This window comes from Dipodomys merriami, unplaced genomic scaffold, assembly GCF_024711535.1.
Source record: "Dipodomys merriami isolate MVZ:Mamm:240054 unplaced genomic scaffold, mDipMer1.0.p SCAF_22, whole genome shotgun sequence".
NCBI lineage: Eukaryota > Metazoa > Chordata > Mammalia > Rodentia > Heteromyidae > Dipodomys > Dipodomys merriami.
This window is the reverse complement of record NW_027203604.1, coordinates 19655605-19671374: the sequence shown is the minus strand read 5'-3', so window position 1 is coordinate 19671374 and position 15770 is coordinate 19655605. Positions and strand designations below refer to the sequence as shown.

The following is a 15770-nucleotide window of genomic DNA, read 5'->3' as shown; positions in this document are numbered from 1 at the left end:
GGCCCTGAGTTCAAGCCCCAGTACGAGAGAAAACAAAAGGGGAGGGGAAGAGAAGCCAGGGGCATTGTGGGTGTGAAGAAGACTGAAGCAGTTGACCAAGGGGCTAACGGCCTAACGGGTGGGCCAGTTTCTCTTTTCTGCTTCTCCACACCCGAAGGCCGAAACTAAAGCAGGGCGGGGCAGGTGCTGGCGGCCGCTGGAGGGTGGCGCCCAGCGGATCAATTACCCCACGGGCTCTGCCAACCCAGGCGCCAGGCGCCATCTCGGAAGCTCAAAATACCAGGATGGTGACAGGGCTGACATCTCATCTTCCCCTCATCTGCTCCGCCCGCCTGCCTGCCTCACTCTTGTTTTTGTTCGGTGCTTGGATTAAAGAAGAACAAAAAAGAAAAGAAAAGGAAAGGAAGGGAAGGAAGAAGGAAGGAAGGAAGGAAGGAAGGAAGGAAGGAAGGAAGGAAGGAAGGAAGGAAGGAAGGAAGGGAGGGAGGGAGGAAGAAAGGAAGGAAGGAAGGAAGGGAGGGAGGGAAAGAAAGAAAGAAAGAAAGAAAGAAAGAAGGAAGGAAGGAAGGAAGGAAGGAAGGAAGGACTATGGTGACCTGGGCTGGGACTCCCCCCATTCCCTATAGGGTCAGTGGTGACCCCCAAATCCAGACCACTGGCTGTGGGCTCCTGGGAGATGATTGATGATGTTTGACTTTACCTCTGGGGCTCTTATTTATTTATTTATTTATTTATTTATTTATTTATTTATTTATTTATTTATTTTTGGTCGTGGGGCTTGAACTCTGGGGTCTGGACGCTGCCCTTCAGCTCTTCAGCTCAAGGCAAGTGCTCTACCACTTGAGCCACAGCGCCACTTCCAGTTTTCTGGTGGTTATTTGTTTTTTGTTGTTTTTTTGTCAGTGGTGGGGCCTGAACTCTGGGCCTGGGCACTGTCTCTCAGCTCTTCAGCTCAAGGTGAGTGCTCTACCACTTGAGCCACAGCGCCACTTCCTGCTTTTTCTGCTTATGTGGTGTTGAGGAATGGAACCCAGGGCCTCAGGCATGCAAGGCAAGCACTCTACCACTGAGCCACCTTCCCAGCCCTTCCTATGTTGTTAGGTGGCCTCATCTAAACCTTAACTGGCCCTGGGCCAGCAGCTATTTGCAAGGCTGGTTTGTTGTTCTCCAATCACTCAGAGTGCATGACTCTGCCCTGCCTGCAGCACCCACCGCAGTCCAGGTGGTGGGCGAACCACCCCTTTGGTGGGCTGGTGAGACCCCCAGTGGCCACGCAGAGGCAGAGGCTGGTGCTGAAGGACTTGTAATCGGTCACCTCCTGCTTCAAGGCGTAGGTTCTTGGCTTGGTTGTTTGGAGTTTTTTGGTAGGTTGTGGGGCTTGAACTCTGGGCCTGGGCACTGTCCCTCAGCTCTTCAGCTCAAGGCAAGTGCTCTACCACTTGAGCTACAGTGCCCCTTCCGGTTTTCTGGTGGGTAATTGGAAATAAAGAGCCTCATGGACTTTCCTGCCCCAGCTGGTTTTGTATTGTGATCCTCAGATCTCAGTCTCCTGAGTAGCCAGGATTACAGGTATGAGCCGCCAGTCCCAAGTGGGTTTTTTTGTTTTTGTTTTGCAATACTGGGATTTGAACTCAGGTCTTTATCCTGCTAGAGGAGGATGCTCCCACTTGAGCCACGTTCTGGAATGTTTGCCTCTTTAGCTGCTTTCCCCCGCCCCCCCCCCCCCCCAGATATGAGGTCTGGGCCGGCCTCATATCTCCATCCTCCTAGCTGGGCCTCCTAAATAGCAGGAATTACAGGCATGCACTACTGTACCTAGGCTAGGCCTTAGCTTTCTTACCTGCATGGGCCATGACTAGAAATGGGATGCAGCAGAAGGACAGGGTCCTGAACATCAAGACCCCATCCCCCAGAACTAGGCCCGCTCTTCCAAGAGAAGGCCACAATGTCCCTAGCTGTCACTGTCAGATGGGTTAGAGGTGAAGGGAAAACAGCACCCACTTAGCTATGGGGGCTGCCGAATCCCAGGAGGGGCTGGTGTGGAGGGCAAGGAATGAGTGAAGAAATGAACGAACGAATGAATGCATCGGTCCTCCTCCAGCTGGCCAGGGCGGGGTGGGGGGTGAAGCCCAGCCCCAGCCAGGGATGGATCCCCAGGCTCCCCCACAGCTCACAGCCTCTCCTCTTCCCAAAACTTCCACCGAAACACCCGAGGCACAGATGCTTGGTGCCTGTGCCCGTCCAACGTTAAAAAGGCGCAGCAAGTGAGATTCCTGCCATATGTTCCGACACATGTCAGACTTTCCATAACTGCGCAGCGCGGCCCCCGGCGCTGGGAGCCAGTGCGCCTGCGCCTCCCGGGCCCGAGAAGCCAAATGTGCAAAGGAGCCTTTGACAACATGTGACTCAAGGACCAGCCGCAGCCAGGGTGGCCTGCCGGCCAGACGAAAGAAGCACTGGGCAGCTCCTCACCTGACATCCGTCTGTCCCAAGCCGGTGGCCTTGGTGGCTGGGAGGGTGGAATCAGGGGGAAGGGGAGGGGGGCAGGGCCGGGCTATTTGGGGATCAGGATGTGCATCTTCTAATAAAAGAAAAGTCAAAACTCCAGCCAGGCACTGGTGTGTACATCTGTAATCCCAGCTACCCAGGAGGTTGAGATCTGAGGATCACGATTCAAAGCCAACCCCAGGCAGGAAAGTCCCTGAAATGCTTAGCTCTATTTCACTAGCAAAAAGCCAGAAGTAGAACTGTGGCTCAAGTGGTGGAGCACCAGCCTTGAGTGAAAAAAAACTAAGGGTCAGACTCTGAGTTCGAGTGCCAGTACTGGCACACACACACACACACACACACACACACACACACACACACACACACACACACACACACACACACAGCCAAGTGTGATGAAGAACCCGAGGAGAGACTGTCAGCATGGACCAGTTCAAAGATGGTTGGACAGGAAAGAGAAGAAAACAGCAAGGCTAAGAGAGAGCAGGGCATGGCAATGCATGCCTGTAACCTCAGCTACCCAGAAGGTGCAGGTAGGAGGATCACAATCCAAGGCTAGCCCTGACCAAAAAAGGAGACCCTATCTGAAAAAAACAAACTAAAGCATAAAGGTTGCAAAGTATAGCTGCAGGGCAAGGCCAGCTGCACAGCGAACACAAGGCCCTGAGTTCAAACTCCAGCATCGCCAAAAGAAAAAACAAAGAAGAAAGGTCAGGGCTGTGGGCTGCCAAGTGCTGGCTTGTAGAAGAATGGAGGAGTTGCCGGGCGCCAGTGGCTCGCGCCTGTCATCCTAGCTACTCAGGAGGCTGAGATCTGAGGACTGCAATTCAAAGCCAGCTGGGGCAGGAAAGTCCGTGAGACTCTTATCTCCAATAAACCACCAGAAAACAGGAAATGGCGCTGTGGCTGTGGCTCAAGCAGTAGAACTCTGGCCCAGGCCCAGAGTTCGAGTCCCATGACCACAAAAAAAGAATGACAACAAAAAAAGGGTCCTGCCCGGGAGTTCTGGGGGCCTGTGACCCCTCCTCAGCTCCTGAGAGCTCAGAAGGAGGGAGGAAGGGAGGTGCTGGCTGGCCCTTGGCAGGGATGAAGGGTAAGCCCTACTGGAGTGGTCCTTGCCTTTCCTCTCCTGCTCACTCCCTCTGCCCATGTCTGGACCTCACCGCCCTGGGGCTACCCTGCAGGAGGCCTGGGGGTGTGGACATCTCCTGTCCCGTGTTGAGCCATGGGTAAGAACAGCGCGGAGGGCGCCAGTGCCCTGAGGGTCACACTGGGTGTGGGGGGAGCACTGGGTCCTCAGTGCAGCCTGGCCTTGGTGTCTCAGCTCTTCTGTCCAGTGTACTTCTTCTAGAAGCTTCTCCCATCTTTCCCAGCGCAGGGCGGCCCTGCCCTCCGCTGCTCAGGTTTTTGCCCTCACCTGTCAGGATCTGTTCCTGCCAACGTCTCAGACATTTCGCACACTGTGGGGTGAGCCGGTATGTTTTGGGGGAGCCCCCGGGGTGTGCAAGCAGGGGGAGGAGGGGCGGCCGTCTCTGTTGTTTTAGGGGAGCGTCTGTGATGTGTAGAAGTTGGGGTGACTTCTTACCCAATGGGGTGCTTTTTTCCCCAAGGGACTGAGGAGCCCAGGGGACATAATCTTGGAACCCCAATTTCATCAGGGGGACCCACAGTGTGCTGTCTGTAATTAGGGGGTCGCTAACAACGTTGTTTGCAGCCCGCGGACCCCGGCCTGTGTGCAGTGGGGGCGGGGAGCGCGCAGCGAGGGTTGTAAGCTTATAAAAAGGTAATTACATTTCTTTCTGATCTAGCTCTTGGCCTCTCCGGTCAGATCGGGGTGGAGAAGTGTGGGTGGAGGGCTGAGCTCCAGACTGTATAAACAGGGGTGCTGACAATCGTGGGGGGCTGGGGGCCTGGCCACGCCACCACCTTCTTTTTGGGGGGTCTGGAATCAGGATCTGAATCCCAGCCAGGAAAAAATTATTTTTAAAAAGAAATAATAACAAAAATAAAAGGACCCCACAGGGTTCACAGCTTAACCTAGAGGGGGTCCCCCTCCCTCCCCCCAAAACAGAGAGACTGGCCAAGATGACTGCAGATTAAGCACCCCAAGACTGCATCTCTACAGGAGAGACCAGGGTGGGGGGGTCTCTGCCTCCTGGAGTCTCATTCCCCCCACAGGGCCTGAGGTGTGGGGGAGACTTGCTTGTCATGCTTCTTCCCAGCAGGATGGAATGTTCTAGAAGCGGGGAGAAGAGGCTGGACCTGTGGGGGGAGCCGGGCATTATCTGCCTCCCATCGGCCACCGTGGGTAATAAATGGAGCTGCAGAAAGCCCTTGGCCCCAGATATAATGGTGTCATGTAATTACAGTAATGAGGCCGCCCAGCACCGCGCCGCCTTTCATCTGGGCGCCCCGGGTCCTCTGTAAACATTAATTAATTCTCATAACCGGGCGATGAGGTAGGTCAGTATCATCAGCCCCATTTCGCAGATGGGAGGGAAGGCCACCCCCCCCCATCCCCAGGCCCGCCTCCTGGATGGCGCCCACGGACCGAGCCCAGTGTGTGCCTCAGGCTCCCAGGCTGCAGAGGGGCTCATTCCTCCTCCCTCGGCCCCAAGTGCACAAGAGAGGGGTCTCTGACCCTCCTCAGATCACCCATCAGACCTCCCCGCAGCTCAGTCTTGGAGGAGATCTTAGCTCAAACCTGTAATCCTAACCACTCAGGAGGCTGAGACCCAGAGGATCCAGGTTTGAGGCCAAGGCCAGGAAGAAAAATTGGAGACTCTACCTCCAAAATAACCAGCAAAGCCAGGTGCTGGGGCTCATGCCTGTAATCCTGGCTACTTAGGAGTCTTAGATCAGGGCTCAGAACTAGCTCAGGCATGAAAGCCAATGATACTTATTTCCAATGAACAAACAAAGAGCTGGAAGCGGAGCTATGGCTCAAGTGGTACAGTGCCAGGCCCTCAGTTCAAGCCCCAGGACCAGCACAAAAAAAACAAAAATAGAAATAACCAGCAAAAAGTCTGGCACTGCGTGGGTTTGAACTCAGGGCCTCCCGGGGGCTGGGCAGACTTGCCAGCTCCTGAACTGCACCCAAGTGCCTGTCTGCCCTGGTGAATGCTTGAGGTGGAATCTTGCTATGTGCCGGGGGAACATGGGGGGACTAGGGCATCCATCCTCCTAGGCTGCAAACAGTAGGCTGACCGCCACACCACACAGGGAAGGCCAAGAGCTCCTCTCCCCAGGAAGGTCCTAAACCCCAGTCCTCCCAGTTCTCCTTCCCTAGGTAGCTGAGATGACGGGCTTGCTCCCACGCCCACCTCCTTCCCTTTGTTTGAGATGGGGTCTCTGGCCAGGCTCCTTGGGAAGTCACAGCTGTCATCATTTGAGGGGAGTAGAATATCCCAACTTCCCAGGGCTGGTGGGACTTGAACCCATGACCAGAGAAAGGAGTCACCAGAACTCAGTCAATCTGGCCGGAAGCCTTTTATTAGCCCCATGGTGACTGTCTCCAGCTCACAGAGCTTCAGAAAACAGCCCCATGTGCTTTTCAAGAGGGATTTTTATGGGAAGGGGTGACACATGGGTGGTGATTGCCAAAGCAAGCAAGCAGATTTACAGAAGCAAAACACAGCCTTGAGTTGCAGAAGCAGCAGCAAAACACAGTCCTGACTTGGTCAGCATGACCAATACTATTCATACTATTGATACTTGATTACAAAAGTCAAAACATACCCTTGGATTACAAAAGTCAAAACATACCTTGGGTAGGGGTAGCCTATTTTACAGAAATGATTTTTATTATAAGCTCCTGACTAATTCAACAACTCCGTACAGCTGGTGATAAGCCTCAAGGTTGTCGGGGGTTCAGCAAAGTTTGTGGTGAACTGCAAAGCTGGCAGCCTGGTAAACCTGAGTGAGGGAGAGATGTTCTTTTGCTTTTTAGCAAGGATGGAAAAGGCTTAGGCTGACTACTGGCCATTTCACCTGGGGGTTTCTCTCTACAGAGGAGTTCTGCCTTTAATATTTGGCCCAATGTTGAATAATCAAATATATTGTTGTTTCTGATTTCACATTTTAGAGGGAGCACATTCATTTGGGGGGTGATCTGTCCCACTGGGCCAGGCCCCGCTGTTCCCGGGGAGCAGGTGGTGAGCATCTTTCCCAAGCCTGGTGAGCAGCTTGGAACAGAGCAGACAAGGCAGAGGCCGATGGCTCTCTACACGTTCTTTCTTCCCAGGACTTTGCGAAAACACCACCACCACCAAAACCTGAGGCACAAACTACTTCCCACCTGACGCAGCTATTTCTCTTCATTGTGTTGTGTAGCTTTCTTGTGGTGCTGGGACTGGAACTCAGGGCCTTGTGCAGGCCGGGCAAACATTCTGCCACTCAGCTCTGCCTCCAGCCAAGCAATAACACGCATCTCTTTTATGTGCATTTTGCCTGTGGCTGATATTGTCATCTGAATTCTAAAACTTGTCTTCGGTTGAGCTCTAGAACATTCTGGTGGGTTCTAGAACTTTCTAGAATATTCTATGATTTCCTCTCCCCCCCCCACCCCCCACATACCTCCCAAAGTCCTCTGGTACTCTTCTGCCAGCCATGCCCGCCTCCTCCCCAGCCAATCCTCCCAGAAGTCTCCTCTTTCATCTCTCCTGTCTTTGTTTCTAGAACCTTCTTGCTGTTGTACCAATGCAGGACCCCTCCCCATCCCCCCAAAAGTTGTGTCAGGCTTACCTGGTGGCCTGCACTTCCCGGAAGGTGGGGTTTGAGGGTGGTTTTCTCTTCCTCTTGCTCCCAGTCCAGAAGCACCCGTGGCTGAGATGAGGGTTCGAGTCGCTCAGTGGAGGCTTGATGGAGCGAAGGTTTATCTGTTCTGAGCCAGGTTCATCAGCTGTTCCCAGTCATCCCATCCTCAAGACTGCTGAAATGAGTTTCTCTACTTCGTTGTCTCTCAGATATTTTAATTTAAATAAAAGCCCCTTCTTTTATTTAGAACGCGTTTGTGGGTGTTCACTGCTGGAAGGTCACAGGTTCACTCGTTAGACTGGCACTGAGGGTCAGGCACAGGCTGAAGAAAACCAGTGCCCACGCCTGCAATCCCAGCTACTCAGGAGGCTGAGCTTGGAGGATCATTCATGGTGTCCATCCAGCCCCGGCAGGAAAGCCCATGAGACTCTTATCTCCAGTGAACCACCAAAAAGCTGGAAGTGGCGCTGTGGCTCAAGTGATAGAGCTCCAGCCTTGAGCTGAAGAGCAGGGACAGCGTCCAGACCCCAAGTTCAATCTCAGGAGCAGCGCACGCGCACACACACACACACACCATCTAGTTGAAGAGGCAGACCTAGGGGCTCAGGGAAGCTGGGGACATGGCGGGAACCACAAAGCCGACTGTGGTTTTGTTTTGCGGGATGGATAGGAGTTCACAAGTGAGAAGAATGGGCCGTGTTCAGGTTGAAGATTCTGTAGGAGCAAAAGCATCTGCTAGCAGCCACTATTAGCTACTTACTGGGTACTGGGTACTGGGTACTGGGTACTGGGCTCAGGGTACACATCCAAGGGCTTTACATGGGTTAATTTTAAGTACTGAGATCTGAACTCAGGGCCTTGAGCTTTCCCCCCGTTTTTTGCTCACGTTTAGTGCTCTGCCATTTAAGCCACAGACACAGCCCAGCTTTTTGCTGGTTATTTTGGAGAGGGAGTCTCGGGGACTTTTCTGCCCCAGCGTGTGCTTTTCTTGGTGGCTGGGATGGCAAGCACATGCTACCACACTCGGCCATTGGTTGAACACAGAGTCTCACAGACTTTTTCTTTTGCCCAGGCTCGAATTGTGATCCTCCAGCCCTCTGCCTCCCAAGTAGCCGGGATGACAGGCTTCAGTACCCCATCCCCAGCTGGCCTAACGCTTATGGAGAATGTGTGGCATCCCAATACTCTTGTTCTTTGAGAGGCAAACTGCTCACCCAAGCGCCAGGAGGAAAAGGAGAAAAAAGAAACTCTCTGGAAACACACACACACACACACACACACACACACACACACACACACACACACACGCGAGGTTGGCGGCCGCGGGGGAGGGGAGGCTCCGATTTCCTCTCTAACTCAAATGTGTCACTAACAGATGATGATCACCTGCTCATCACAGCACCTGAGATTCCAAGGTAAAATACATTTCATTTCATGGAAAACAGTGTTTATCATTACGGAGTCATGACAAGTGTGTTTCACGTGTGAGTGAAGGGAAGCGGAAGCGGGAGGAGTCCCGGGCACCTTGGAACCCTGCGATGCCAATGGGAGTCGGCAAATTCCAAGCGAACACATTGCACAGAAAGCCTGGAGTCCCAGAGACTCAGGAGGCTGAGATCCGAGGATCGTGGTTCAAAGCCAGCCCCGTGAAGCAAAGTTCACCAGACTCATCTCTAGTGAACTACCAGCACCAGCCTTGAGCACAAAAGCTCAGGGACAGCGCCCAGGCCCTGAGTTCCAAGGCCCAGGAATGCCCCCACCCCAAAATGGGGAGGCTCAAAGTACAAACAAAACAAGAACAATACAAACCTCTCTCCCTTTGGAAAAGCAAGGCTGTAGCCTGGGGGAGGCAGAGGGTGTGGGGGATGGGGGACACCAGGGAGGTCAGGTGGGGAGACTCCAGGAATAGTGGGAGCCCCACAGAGAGAATCCGACCCAGCCTGCAAGCCAGGCAGGCTTCCTGGAGGAGGGGCCCTGCCGGCTTTGAGCAGGCAGTGGGTTCTGGCAGGAGGATTGCAAAAGAAAAATTAGAGATATTAAATCCTACAGCACAGGGCAGATGCATACAGATGCCAAAGCACTCCCCCCCTGTTTTTTGGGCGGGCATGGTGACATGAATAGATTCTCCCCACACTGGAGGAGGCTAAGGTAAGAGGATGGAGAGTTGGAGGCCAGGCAGGACTACAAAGTGAGGCCGAGTCTCACAGCCTAAACCAAAGCGATCAATACAACAAACCACTTTCTAGGTGTTCAGATGGGCTGTGAGATGCCTGAGGTTAGAGATTTAAAGCACACTGACGCCCCACCCAGACCCCACTTCTTCACAAGCTTGAGGCCGGATTTCAAGGCTGCTTTGGGGGTCTGCACCCCCCGCTGAGGAGGGAAGGGGGAAGTGTTACACTCCCCTGGCCGGCCCCTCCAGGAGCCCCCCAAATAGGATCTGTGGCTCAGTGGCCGCAGACCCCCCAGTGTACCCCCCCACACACACAGCCACGCACCTGGGGACCCGCTGACCTGTCCAGGTGAGGTGTGCGGACCTCACATGCACTAAGCGGGAAGCCTGGCTCTGGATGTGTCTGTCTGCCTGCCTGCCTGTCTGTCTGCCTGCCTGTCTGTCTGTCTGCCTGCCTGTCTGTCTGCCTGTCTGTCTGTCTGTCTGTCTGCCTGTCTGCCTGCCTGCCTGTCTTGTCTGTCTGCTTGCCTGCCTGCCTGTCTGGCTGTCTGTCTGTCTGTCTGCCTGCCTGCCTGCCTGCCTGTCTGTCTGTCTGTCTGTCTGCCTGCCTGTGTGTCCTGGGGTTCGAACTCAGGGCCTGGGCGCTGGCGCTCTACCGCTTGGGCCACGCCCCCGGGTTGGTTTTTGGTGGTTTTCCGGGGCTTTCCTCCCCCCGGGCCGGCACGACAGCTGTGCGCACGGCCCGGAGCGCGGCGGGGCTCCGGGGCCGCGGGGTGCGGGGCGGGGTTTCGGGGTGCGGGGCCCCGGGGTGCTCGCGGCCGCTCCCCGGCCGGCGCCGACACCTGGCCCCGGGCGGGCGGATCGCAATTATTGGGAGAGGTTAGGAGAAAACCATTAGCGAAGCCGCGCCTTGCGAAAGCGGCGGCGGCGGCCCGGGCGGCGGGAAAACGCGGGCCGGAGCGCGGCGGGGCGGGGCCGGGCCGGGCCGAGCGGGCGCCGCTGCCGGCAGCCGCGCCGGGGTCCCGGGCCCAGCGCCCCCGGCCGGGGAGACGCCGCCCCCTGCCGGGCGCGCGCGGGATCGACGCGGCCTCCTCCTCCCCAGCTCTGCGGGCCTAGGATCCGAACTCAGGGCCCAGCACGGACCCTGAGCTTCCCTGCTCCAGGCCGGCGCTCCACCACTGGAGCCCCAGCACCACTTCCGGTTTTCTGAAGGTTCATTGGAGATAAGAGTCTCACGGACATTCCTTCCAGGGCTGGCTTTGAACGGTGATCCTCAGATCACAGCCTCCTGAATAGCTGGGATTACAGGTGTGAGCCATTTTCCTTCTTTTATTTAAAAAAAATATGGGAGTGGCGCTGTGGTTCAAGTAGTAGAGCACCAGCCTTGAGCTGAAGAGCTGAGGGACAGCGCCCAGGCCCAGAGTTCAAGACCATGACTGATAAAATATATACATACATTGCACTCAGATTGATCCCAGCCCCTTCAGGTTCCCGGGCAAACACTGCAGGGCGGGAGCTTGGCCTTCAGTTCATATTTTGTTTCATCAGGTAGGGCCTCATAGTAGCTGGGATTACAGGTGTGTGCCACCATGCCCTGCTAAGGAAGTCAGGTTTATACAGCGGGTTCTCACTGGTCACAAATAACCCAGAGCTCCTGGACCAGGCCCCAGGGCAGCCCCCGCCCCGTGGGGCAGCCCCTGACCTGGGGCAGCCAGCTCCGGGGCATCCACTCGGTATTTTTCCAGCTCCCTTCACTACACTACCAACCCCCTCTCACTCACCCTCCTGGGTCATGTTTGGAAGATGAAGTTGTGGCTCTGAGCTGGAGGTGTCGCTGTCCCTGCTGACCGCACCTGGCCTGGCCCCTGGTGGCAGAGTGGACCGGAGACGACCCACCTGGTCTTGCTTTTCTTCTCCATTTTCCCCCCAAGAGGTTGGTTTTGACACCAGCTTTCATCAAATGGTAAAAAGAGATAAGAAGCATGGCGGGGGGGGGGGGGGGGGGGGGGGGAAGGAAGCCAAAACCAACAGGAAGCGGCCATGGGTAAACCGTTGCCACACCCCGGGGGGGGGGGCAGGGGAAGAAGATGCCCCAGCCAGCCCCAGCCAGCCCCAGCCAGATCCAAGGGCCAGTGACCGAGGCCAGGTCCAGGATCCTCACAATTCTGGATAGGGAAAAGTCTGCGCAGACACAAGGATCACAAACAGAGACCCTGAGCCCAAGCAGGTCTGCAAATTTGCAACCCATCCCCACAGCCTGCCATAGAGACACACACACCGACAGACAGACACAGACAGATGGACAGACAGACAGACGGAGACAGATGATAAATGGACAGAGGAAGAGGAAGGGGAGGCGAAGGCCGAGGCAGACCAGGAGGAGGGGACAGAGTGAGACAAATCCTGGCTCTAAAAACAAATTTAAAAAAATTTTTTGTGTGGTTTGAGCTCAGGGCCTGGGCTCCATCCCCCGTCCCTTAGCCTTTCATTCCAGGCTGGTGCTCTACCACTTGAGCCACACCTCTACATCCTGGCTTTTGGTTTTTATTTTTTAATGAGTAGCTAGGTAGGATTACAGTCGCTGTGATTATGCTCTTTTTGTTGTTGGTGTTGTTTTGTTTTTGCCGGTCCTGGGGCTTGAACTCAGTTCCTGAGCTTCTTTTGCTCAAGGCTAGCACTCTACCACTTGAGCCACAGCACCACTTCTGGCTTTTTCTGTTTCTGTGGTACTGAGGAGTCGAACCCAGTGCTTTACGGGTGCAAGGCAAGTACTCCACCATGAAGCCGCATTCCCAGTCCTAAGCCCCTTTCAATTCAATCCACTGACCCCTGACGCTCGTGTGTGCATGTGTGTGCATGGGCGGCGCTGCTGAAGGCCTCTCTGCGCTCTGAGGCTCTTCGTCGTCTGAGGAGTTGGGGGCCGGAAGCAGGGAGTCAGGCCAGGCTGGAATGGGGGGTGAGGGTCAGTCCAGGAAAGCGAGGACATAGCTCAGAGCAGCTGCAGGGAGTGGAGGCAGGAGGGAGGAAACAGGGCACGGGAGAGTCTGGGAGCTCAGGGGGCAGGGAGAGGGGAAACCGCTGCACCGTCTGGCTCTGCCACCACAGACTTGGAACAAGTAACTTCCACACCATCTCTCTTCCTGCCTGAGTACCCTCCTCCCCCCTCCCGCCCCCCCCCCACCCCTTTTCCTCCAGCTTGGGCCTCAGCCAGCTTTTCCCTTGTGGGCAGGCGCTGGTGCTTCACACCTATGGTTCTAGCTCCTTGGGAGGCTGAGATCTAGAGGATCTCAATTCGAGGCCCATCCCCATGCAGAAAAGTCCCAGAAACTCCATCTCCATGAACCTGGTCCTGGTGGCCTGTGCCTGGAACCGCAGCTGCGGAAAGCCTAAACTGTGTAGATCTTGGTTCTGGCTCTTGAAAATAACTAGTAAAAAGAAAGCCACAAAACCAAACCAAACCAGGGCTAGGGCTGGGAAGGTGGCTCAGTGGTAGAGCGCTTGCCTCACCTGTATGAGGCCCTGGGTTCGATTCCTCAGCACCACATAAAAAGCCAGAAGTGGCGCTGTGGCTCAAGTGGTAGAGCAACCGCCTTGAGCTGAAGAGCTGAGGGACAGCGCCCAGGCCCAGAGTTCAGGCCCCACGACCGGAAAAAAAAAAAAGACAGAAAAAAAACAGGACTGGAGGTGTGGCTCAAGGAAGAACGCCTCCCTAGCAAGATGAAGGCGAGGTCTGGCTCCTCCCAGTATCATGGAAAGTAGAATAATGAAACACTTGTATCTAGGCCCGAGCCCTGCCCAGACTGAGCTGGGATGGTGGGGAGGGGGAGTGGGGGGGGGAGGGAGGGAGGGAGGGAGGGAGGAAGCAGGAAGTCCACTTTCTTGGAGAGAGCTGGCCTGTCTTTCTAGAAGGTTGACCTGTTGCACCCAGCACCTGGCACCCAGCGCGCACCCAAAGAAACTGGGGGTCCAGGCCGGTCCCGCCGGTGCAGCCCTGGCTCTGTGTTGGTGATTCCAGGCCTGGCTGCCTTTATGAGCTGGGGGATGGGCCAAAGGCAGAAGGAAGGTTCCGGAGCACACTGAGCCTGTGGGAATTCATGTCAGACTTGATATTTTTTTCTAAAGCGAATAATGTTCTAGTCCCAGGCCCCGGTGGGAGTCAGCCCCTGATCAGGTCTGGGTCTGAAGCGCTGGGTGAATCTACCCTGTGAGAAGCCGCCCAAGGCCTGGTTCTGGGCCAGGGCTTCTCCTTGTGTTTCTGCTGACATTTTGCACTTTGTGAGGATTTCCCCAGCCTGGCAGCGGTGTCTTCCCTTCCTGATCCTGTCATTCGCTCCTCTGAGCACTCACCTGCACGTGCTCATCCCCCAGATTCCCCCCAGGGCTATGGCTTTGTTCCAGTTAACTCAGAAGCCCTCCCCACCTCACCCCACCTCCAAAAAAAGAAAGACACTGGCATCAACTGGGTGCCAGCGCTCACGCCTGGAATCCCAGCTATTTAGGAGGCTGAGATCTGAGGATCACAGTTTGAAGCCAGCCTGGGCAGGAAAGTCTTTGAGACTCTTACCCCTGGTTAACCACCAAAAAGCAGGAAGTAGAGCTGTGGCTCAAGTGGTAGAGTGCCAGCCTTTACCAAAAGAAAAAAGCTCAGGAACAGTGCCTAAGGCCCAGGGCTGGCATACACACAAAAAAGAACAAAGTACGCCACAGGCACCCTGACTATGCCAAGGGGAGACGGGTGCAGAGTAGGGAAAAGAGAAGGTTGGGCAGGAAGGGTGGAGGGTGCTCAGAGGCCCTTGCTCTGTTACCCCATTGTGCTTGGCACTGATCTTGCTCCACTCTGCCTCTTGGGCTCAGAGGAAGCCCAGGGCTTGGCAAACATCACCGACAAAGCCAACAGCAGGTGGGTGGGTGTCTCAGCCCCAAACAAGGCCACTTCCAGTCTGTCACCAGGCCCCTAATCCCCTCCCCTCCCCCAAGGAATGACACCCTCCCTAGCCAGGTGACCACAAGCCTGTCTTCCCCTCTTCCTGTCTCCATCAAGGGAAGAATGAATGACGGATCCTGTGTCTTAGAGCAGTAGCTGTGCCCCTTGGAGTCTGAGCTGTCATGAATCAAATGACAGGTATGAGGCAGAGTGCAGTGGCTCATGCCTGTAATCCTAGCTACTCAAGAGACTGAGATCCAGAGTTGGCTGGGTGCTGGTGCTCTACCATTTGAATCACGCCTCCAGCCTGGCTTTTTTTGCTGAACATTTTGGAGATAAGAATCTTTTGAAGTTTTCTGCCCCCCAAAGGCTTTGAACTGTGACTCTCCAGATCTCAGCCTCCTGAGTAGCTGGAATTACAGGTGAGTCACTGGTTCCCGGCTTGGAAGTGGGGGGGGGGATCAGGCCCCAGGACTTGGAGGCTCTGCAGTGAGCCTCCCCACCATGGGCAGCAGGGCTCCAGGGTGTGGTCCCCACTGGGCATGGAGGCGCCGGGGGGCTGAGGTGCCCGCTCCCCACACAGTGACCACAGCCTTTGGTCCTGGTAAGTGGGTGATGTGACTCATGGCTTTGGACTGAGTTGCAGAACCGCAGTCTGCCTGGGAGCCTGTGCAGAGGGCAGAGCGGCCGAGACCCCTCCAGGCCCTGCCGCAGGGACAGCAGCGGGCTGAGCGCGGGGAGGTGAGCCTCGGGGCTGGGAGGCCTCTGTGTGTGTGTGTGTGTGTGTGCATGCGTGTGTGTGCGTGTGTGTGTGTGTGTGTGTGTGTGTGTGTGTGTGTGTGTGTGTGTGTGTGTGTGTGTGTGTATGGGATCTGGTCATCTCCAAGCTGTTTTCAAACTTGAAACCTGCCCATGTCAGCCTCCGGAGTGCTGGGATTACAGAGGTATGTCACCACACGAGTGCTTTTCTGTTTTTCAGTACTGGACAGGAACCTCAAGGCCGTGGACTGGCCAGACAAGTACTCCACCGCCTGCTGCTTCCCTGGCCTTCTTGAGAAGTAGCTTTGCCCTGGGTTTGAGGGAATTGATTCTTACTGGGCTGCGGTAGGGGGGCTGTGGCAGAGAAAGCTGCTCACTACATGGTGGCCAGGAAGCAGAGAAAGAGAGAGGGAGAGACAGACAGACAGAGGGAGGGAGGGGAGGGGGAAGGGGGGACAGGAACGAAATACACCCTTCCAAGCCCTACCCCCAGAGACCTACTTTCTTCAACCAGGTCCCACCTCCTAGCCTGCTCCGCCATGATGTCATCCGTGCACGAACCCATTGGTGGAGCTAAAGCCCCCATGACTCATTCACCTGTCAAGGCCCCGCCTCCTGACAGCCACTCTCTATGATGTCATCAGCAGACAA

General features: G+C 55.4%; 1 long non-coding RNA gene across 1 annotated transcript; it reads right to left on the bottom strand.

The window, feature by feature from the left end:
- Nucleotides 1-6325: 6325 nt before the first annotated feature.
- LOC138834610 (uncharacterized) lies at nucleotides 6326-15703 on the bottom strand. Its single transcript, XR_011374218.1, has 4 exons — nucleotides 15621-15703; nucleotides 11218-11386; nucleotides 7252-7364; nucleotides 6326-6423 (listed from the first exon to the last, which is right to left on the bottom strand). It is a non-coding gene; the product is annotated as an uncharacterized lncRNA (long non-coding RNA).
- Nucleotides 15704-15770: the final 67 nt, after the last annotated feature.